General features: G+C 42.8%; 1 pseudogene; it reads left to right on the forward strand.

The window, feature by feature from the left end:
- The window catches only part of LOC117509034, an 85624-nt pseudogene extending 78070 nt beyond the window's left edge, over window positions 1-7554 (forward strand).
- The last annotated feature ends 1322 nt before the right edge of the window (window positions 7555-8876 follow it).

Below are 8876 nucleotides of genomic sequence, written 5' to 3' on the forward strand. Positions count from 1 at the left end.
TTCTTGGATGTTTTACATTATTAGGTTTCTCCCAGAATCAGCTCGCTGGCTCTTGACTCAAGGCAGAAAGGAGGAAGCACAAAAACAGCTTCAGAGAGCAGCCAGGGTGAATAAGAGAGATTCCACAAGATTTGCTGGATAATGTGAGGAACAGTAGACTTACAATGATTTATATTCATATCATTAATGCTTTTAATTAGCTTTCAATTAGCTTTTAATTTTCTTTTTTGTTTTTAGACTGTGCTGGAGCATACAAGCAAACAAGGCTCCACTTTGGACATCTTTCGGATATCATATTTGAGAAATCGCACCTTAATAATGGGCTACAACTGGTTGGTTGTTTTTGTTTCTCCACTAAGAATGGTTCATGCTACTGTTTGTCATTGACTACACTGTTCCAAAGACATATTGTAAATGTTTATTGATGGTACAAAATCTATATTACAATAGCCAAGTGGCATCTGTTTGGGTGCATGCATGCGTGTGCATGGCTTCAATCATGCAAAAACCGGGGAACCTGACATTTGCCGTATGCTTATGTATTTTGTGTCAAGGATGAACACTGCAAAAACAGAAAGTTGAAAGGACAAATATTTTTGGAGAAATTAGCAATTATACCTAACCAGTAAACAATGGATGTTGTGCTGCAATGCACCATGGGAGTTCAGGGCTTTGAGGTTTTAAAAGCTATTATTATGGTTCATGTTAGTTTAACCCTCTGGGGCCGACACCATCGTATACGAGGGCTGTGACCAAGCTTTACTAAATTATAAATAAGTTATTAATGATATGAGATAGAAACTTACTCTTTTTTTTGCTGAAAAGTTAACTCCGCGGATTTTCGATCCACCATTGGCCATCTTTGTACTCCTTATAGAAGCTGTGTGACAACGTGCGCAGTGTGAGTGCCTAATCAGAATTGGTTCACCATCACATGGTTTTCCAAAATCCAATCGTAGGGCAGATTTACCTCATGTGATAAACCAAAGATCATTTTCAGGAGTGATACCTTACTAGTTTGCCCATTTGAATAGCCCCCTAACTTCTCCAATGCGCCCTGCACCATTACGCACAGCAAAAGTGAAAGCAGATGGAGAGCCTCGCATGACAATCTCACGTGGTCAAACAAAGAGTGTGTAACTATCAGGATTGCTCCACTAGTTTGCATTTGAATGTTACTGGATTACTCTGTGTTCTCAGACTGGAGCATAAACGCATAGACCATTTTGTATATACTGTTCAAAATGTGCATTTTTGTTTATTGTTTGAACTTTTTTGTTGTACAGTCTATCACACAAGACCCAAATTACCTTTATAAAGTGTCAAAACAGTTGTTTATTATAGTTTGCTGTGTGTTTTGAATAAATGTGTGTGGAAAATTATTTTTTGCGTTATTGTTTTCTTTATTTGTGCTGGTAAACCTTTATTACACTTATAAAACACAACAAAAGCATATATATTATGAAAGAACAGGTTGTCCTGAAAAAAAGAGACATAAAACTTGATTGTGGGATGAAGGGAGAGCTGTTAACAGCAATGCCAGGCGAGTGAACTGTCCAAAAAATGCCCTTGGACCCCAGATGGTTAACAGTGTTGTTAGTTTTATTGATTTATTGTGTTTTTGTAATTCAATAGGTTTAGTCAGTTTAGTTCATTGTTATGTTGCTCTTACCACAAGTGAGTTAAGGCTCATGTTGGTACTATGAGTGAAAACTATAGTAGTTTTAATGTCTTCAGCCACTGTCGTTTTTTTTTGTTGTTGTTCAATTAAAAGCACCTGCTTACAGAAGCTGTGTGTACGTGCATGCGTGCATGCATGTGTGCAACTGTGCATGCATGTAAATTTGATCACAGAGAAACTGTGGCCAGCTGACATTTGTTGTTTGGTATATTGAGTCAAGGATGAACGGTGCTAAATGGAACGTTGATAGGACAAATATTTTTGGCAAAGCTTGCTATTATATATTACCTAACAACACTGAACAATGGATGTTGCTAACTACATTATGGACTCACACGTCATTCCAGCAGGGGGGCGGTAATCATTATATTAAAAGACTGAGTGCAGTGAGTGATATTATTTAGTAAATTCAATGTAAGTACATAATATAATTGTAAATATATTAAAAATACATGGATGACACAAGAAAGTGAAAACACTTATTTCCATTTAGGTCCATTTAAAAATCTAATAACAAAATAGAAGTAAAAATAAAAAGAATAATAATAACAATAATAATAGTGTGTATATAACAATAACCTAAAATATTTATAAATACATTAAGACAATAAATTAACATTAAAAATTGCATAATTAACAGGAAATTAAAGGGTTGAGTTCCTCTTCTAAAAAGTGTTGAAGTCTAAGTTCCTAAAACATTCTGTACTCACACACCATTCCAACTCATTATACAAGCTTTGCTTAATTTACCACCCTTGAAAAATGTCAGCTACCTATTTTATAAACACGACCCAATCTAGCCTGTGGATCCCCATGATCAACACACTAGTAATATACTATAAATGTCTTCAGACACTGCTTTTATATCAAACTAAAAGTATCCATCCTTCTCTGTCACCAGGTTTGCAGTAAGCCTGATGTATTATGGACTGAGCCTGAATGTTGGCAGTTTTGGTCTCAACATCTACCTCACCCAGTTCATCTTTGGTTTAGTTGAAATTCCATCCAACTGGGATGTTTGGCTACAGTGCAATACTTTGGAAGGAGACTGAGTCAGGCAGGCTATATGATCTTTGGGGGCACTGCTTGCCTTTTCATCCTTGCTGTTCCATTTGATGGTACTGATAAAAAATAAAAATGATATGAAAATGTTTTTCACACAGATTTCAGTTTGTCATTATTTTCTTCTGCCAGACACATTTTATATTTTGATATTTCTTTACAGATCTTCCTACGGTGATAACAGTCGTAGCTGCCATGGGAAAATTATCTGCTGCTGCAGCTTTCAGTACAGCCTACATTTATACTGTGGAACTCTACCCTACATGTGTTCGGTAATATCAACACCTCAGAACAGACATCTGGTGATAACAAGTGAAACCATGAGAGATGTTCGTTTTTCCGCTAGAACTCCATTGGTAGAGATGCAGTAGAGTACGAGGTCTGCTAGAAAAATATCCGACCTTTTTATTTTTTTCAAAAACCACATGGATTTGAATCACGTGTGATTGCATCAGCCAAGCTTGAACCTTCGTGCGCATGCATGAGTTTTTTCACGCCTGTCGGTTGCGTCATTCGCCTGTGAGCAGGCTTTGTGTGAGCAGTGGTCCACCCCTCTCGTCGGATTTTTATTGCGAATAAATGTCTGAACGATTTGGAGCTTTGTTGCATCAATTTTTTCCAGAAACTGTGAGAAACCTCCAGGTGGACACCATTCGGAAAATTCTGTTGGCTTTCAGGGATGATTTTATGGGGATTACACAGATTAAGGAGTGCTCCAGCCGGTTTAAAGACCGCCCACAGCTGCTGAGAGCACGCCGCGCTCCGAGCACCGATCGACAGGCTGAATCAACCAGATCATTTCCAACATGAAGGCTTTGTTGATCCGGGACATCGTCTGACTTACACAAAAATGGCAGGAGACGTGGACATCAGTACTTTTTCGGCACATTCCACTGTTACAGGAGTTTTTTTCATGGAAAGAAAAGCGGACGGATGCGCCACCGTGCCGTTCATGGCGCGGCACAAAACCACCTCCGTGTTGGTCTCACAGGACAGCTTTGAGATGGCTTTCAGATGGCTGTTGTGGATGAGCTGGACATGCCAGAACATGTCCTGTGAGGCTTCATCACAGCGTTGCTTTGCGCCATGCGGCACCGCCGCGATGCGCGGAATTCCTCCGCTCCTCTTTCCATGACAAAAACTCCTGTAACAGTGGAATGTGCCGTTCATTTCCAAACTGGACGCTGTGTTTTATCCGGGATGTCCTCTGACTAGCACAGGAATTGCGGAAGATGTGGACATCAGCACTTTTTTGGCACATTGAGACAGATGTGCGGAGGAATTCCGCGCGTCGCGGTGGAGCCGCATGGCGCAAAGCAACGCCATGATGAAGCTTCACAGGACATGTTCTGGCATGTCCAGGCTAATTATTATTGCAAGATCTCACGTTGTGGGGTAAGGATGATTCTGAGACCAGAATAGAACTTTTTGGAATCAGCTCCACTTACCTTGTTTCGACGATGAGAACAACCCCATGAAAACAATCCCCCGTGAAGCATGGGGGTGGAAACATCATACTCTGGGGGTGCTCTTCTGCAAAGGGGACAGGATGACTGCACGGTATTGGAGGGAGGATGGATGGGGTCATGTATTGCGAGATTTTGGCAAACAACCTCCTTCCCTCAGTAAGAGCATTGAAGATGGGTCATGGCTGGGTCTTCCAGCATGACAATGACCCCAAACACACAGCCAGGGAAACTAAGGGGGGGGGCTCCGTAAGAAGCATTTCAAGGTCCTGGAGTGGCCTGGCCAGTCTCCAGACCTGAACTCAATAGAAAATCTTTGGAGGGAGCTGAAACTCCAAACCTCAAAGATCTAGAGAAGATCTGTATGGAGGAGTGGACCAAACTCCCTGCTGCAGTGTGTGCAAACCTGGTGAAAAACTACAGGAAACGTTTGACCTCTAATTAATTTGACCCTAATTAAATAACAGTTGTTTTCTTCTACCAAGCTGCTTGCCTGTTGTCCTGTAGTCCATCCCAGCCTTGTGCAGGTCTACAGTTTTGTCCCTGGTGTCCTTAGACAGCTCTTTGGTCTTGGCTATGGTGGACAGGTTGGAGTGTGAATGATTGAGTGTGTGAACAGGTGTCTTTTATGCAGGTAACAAGTTCAAACAGGTGCAATTAATACAGGTAAAGAGTGCAGAATAAGAGGGCTTCTTAAAGAAAAATGAACAGGTCTTTGTGAGCCAGAATTCTTGCTGGTTGGTAGGTGTTCATATACTTGCAATAACATAAAAATAAATTATTAAAAAATCATACATTGTGATTTCCGGATTTGTTTTTGTTTTTTTTAGATTATGTCTCTCACAGTGGACATGCACCTAAGATGAAAATTTCAGACCCCTCCGTGATTTCTAAGTGGGAGAACTTGCAAAACTTCAGGGTGTTCAAATAGTTAATTTCCTCACTGTATGACTGCTGGGATAGGCTCCAGCCCCCCGCGACCCTTAATTGGACTAAGCAGATGAAGATGAGTGTGTGATGATATTTATATGACATTAAATTTCTGCTTGTAAATAAAAAGTCAAAAACAACAAAAATTAAATTTGAACATTAAATAATTAACACCTCTCAATGCATTTATATAGCACTTTTCCATCTATATCAAAACCTCAAAGCATTTACAGTAATGCTGTTATGGTCTGAACCACTCTTAGAAAGGAATGGACCCCAAGACGCAAGGCAGCCAGGATACAAAAGGGTTAAGTGCAAAAAAATAGGGTGTTTAATCTTCAGGTGACAGTGATAAACGACTGTGAGCAAAATGGCACAAAAACCCCAAACCACAAAAGACTACACAAAAAAAACAGACAAGTGACTAACCAGAAAAACAACTGACAAAATAACAAAAGCTGGGTGGGAAGACTTACAAACTGGATAACTGACAGAGCACATGGTGGATGACATGACAAGTGGAATCGACCGGCAAAGAAAAGACAAACAGGAGTGACTTAAAATGACTAACTAATGGCCAACGGGTGTACATGGGAAAACAGAAGGCGGCACTAACACCTGCATGTGAAATAACAGAAACACAGAGAGGAATAACTAAACAGACAATAACTGAAGGGCATGAACATAGAACAGCAAACAGCAAATAGAACAATAACTAACAATAAACAACCCGAACCCCTAACTACAACAAAATCCACACAGAAAATAAAAGACAACCACGGATGAGAATACAGTGAACCGCAAAAGACATTTCTGAATAATCAAAACCAAAATACATAATCAAAACTGGAATACGACAGAACAAACGAGTATTACTAATACCTGAATAACACATGAAAGAGCCAGACACACCAGACATGAAGAATGGGCAAAGGTAACAAACGACACACATAGACATGCAGACAGCAGGCCGACAGGTGCCCTGGCGCACACACATGCAGACACATGACTGACAAGAGGAGGGGACGTACATAACACTCAGACCACAGACCAACATAGAACATAAAGTGCAAAAGGAACACACAAGACTGACAGGTGAGGACAAAGGTGGACCACGGTGAACAGACATGATAAAAAACATGACACATGACTCAGAAATGCACAGACGCACACAGGACTCAACCACGCCACACGCACTCACACACATACCAACGGGGAGATGTGTTCACACATACCATGCACCGAGTGCACACCCACACCTACACTAACGCAGGGCGCGCTCACACACACACACCAGTCAAACATGGGCAGGAGTCATGTGCACACCCACGCCAGGCTCCACATCCACACAGAACACTGGAGACAGACATGTACTCATCAGGGAGGCAGACAGGTGACAGGACTCACATAAAGACAGAGACAACTCAAAAACTCAAACTCAGACTGAACCCAAACAAATGCTTCACATTCACTCATATTCACCTTGCCATGCAAGGTGCTCACTACACACCGGGAGCACCTTGAGGACCTGGCCCAAGGGTACTTTGTGATTTTCCTGGGGTTTGAACTGAGGATCCTCCAGCCTCTAGACCAATGCATAACCACTAGACCATCACCTCCCCTTCTATGACTGGGAAAGAACTCACAGCAAGAAGTTCATGGCATCAATTCCCAACTGTGGACTTTCTGTGTGGAGTTTGCATGTTCTCTTTGAGTGGGTTCCCCTCGGGTGCTCCATCTTCCTCCCACATCCAAAGACATTCAGGTTAGGTGAATTGGAAACTAAATTTTCTGTAGGTGTGTGTGCGGGTGCGAACGTGTTTGTTTGTCTCTATGTGGCCCTGTGATAGATTGGCTTCCTGTCCAGGGTGTACCCTGCCTCATGCCCTATGACAACTCCCCGTGTCCCTTAATTGGGGTAAGCTGTTGAAGATGAGTGAGTGCGAGTGACGACTTTCGGGAAGTGGCGGTGGACCAGTGTTCTGCAACGTTGCATTTTCTTTACCATCTTCTTTCTGGTTCTTGTAGGAATCGAGGCTTTGGTATAAACTCGATGTGTGGACGTGTGGCAGGCATCCTTGCCCCACTCATCAGGCTCCTGGAGGTCTACCATTACACCATCCCCATGCTGATATATGGGATTGTCCCAGTTATTGCTGGAGGTTTGGCTTTGTTGTTGCCTGAGACCCTCAATGTTGAACTTCAAGACCACGCTGAACTCACGTGAGTTATTTCAGCACATACAAAGTATACCGTTCTAGAACTAATAGGTAATTTAATCCAAAAAAAACAAGTGTAAGTAATTCTATACAATACTTGTTTTGTTTTTTCCATTTCAGGGAATTAAGGCATGGCCTCACAGAAAAGTGATTCTCTCCTGAACAAACGAATGGAAACCAAAGTCTGATAATGCCAGCTAAAATTCTTGCTCTGGTAGTCTGACTTCCGTCTTGACTCTTGTGGAGAAGAATAAAACAGAAACCAACAAAAGCTGGAGTTTTTTAACCTAACAAGACCCCTCCTACCGAGAGGCCGACTGCTACAGGCTAGTGACTAAACAATAGCTCTATTTAGCACCTATTGTGCTGTAATAAGCACCCTCCTAATGATGGGACGGAAGTCTCGCCTGATGGCTCCCTTGACAACTCTCCTGATGACGTGAATGACTCATTACCATGAACAAAAGACTGAAACTGCTTTGACCTGAGTACCCCATTGTAAACAGGGCAGTGTGTCTGAGACCACCTCCCCGGTTAAGGCTGGGTTTCAACTGTTTTACAAAGAATGCTTCCTTGACACCTCTCTCAAACCATTTCTTCTCTCTGGCTAAGATTTTAACTTCCTTGTCCTCAAACGTGTGGTTAGTGTCTTTCAGGTGGAGATGAACTGCAGACTGAGGTCCACTGGCGCCCTCTCTGCGGTGCTGGTATAGCCTTTTGTGTAAAGGTTGCTTAAGCATGGTTTACACATAGACAGTTTTGTCGGCGGGTAGTACGTAGACCAAAGTTCGCGGTAGTTCCGGCTGTTTTCACGGTGGAAAGGGGCGGAGCATTTCGCCGGTGTTTTGATCGACGTAACAGCCGCAAATACGCGGATAAAACGCCGCTAATTCCACCGAATAAAGCGGCGTTTTCATGCCGTAGCATCCGGCACACGTCAGGCAACGGGAGTTAATACCCAGTTCTATCCTTTACAATCGCAGGTGAAGACGTGCGTGAGAACGGCGGTGTTCTGCTGCCGCCGATAATGCCCTGTGTACCGCTGGATTTATCCAGGCAAATCCTGCTTTACTCCAGGAACTTTTGCATATAGGCACCGCCCCCAGAGTATAATAGGCTGAAGCCTCTGTCACTGCAGGGGGAGGGAGATACTCAGCCTTTTCTTCTCTTTCCTTTTTCCCCTCCTCAACGTGTTGCTCCGTCTTCACCTCCCCTCTGCTTCTGAACCAGACCTCTTGGTAAGTCCTTGCTGCTGCAAATTTTCTTAGGAGACATACTGGAGCTTCTCTGCAAAAATATCTGGAGCTGGCCGCAAGTGATATTGACTGCCGCCTATCGGCCGTTTGGAACGCCATTAACCGGGAGGTGGCGTTTAGAACGGCGTACTGTCCGCTAGCGCCGCCGTTTTGTCTGCCTCTGTCGCCGGTTAAAACGCCCTTGAGGATGCCGATGTGGGCTCTATCACCATTTTACACGCCGTTGATTAGAGATACAACGCCGGCCGCCAATTACGGCAGT

This window comes from Thalassophryne amazonica, chromosome 1, assembly GCF_902500255.1.
Source record: "Thalassophryne amazonica chromosome 1, fThaAma1.1, whole genome shotgun sequence".
Taxonomy (NCBI): Eukaryota; Metazoa; Chordata; class Actinopteri; order Batrachoidiformes; family Batrachoididae; genus Thalassophryne; species Thalassophryne amazonica.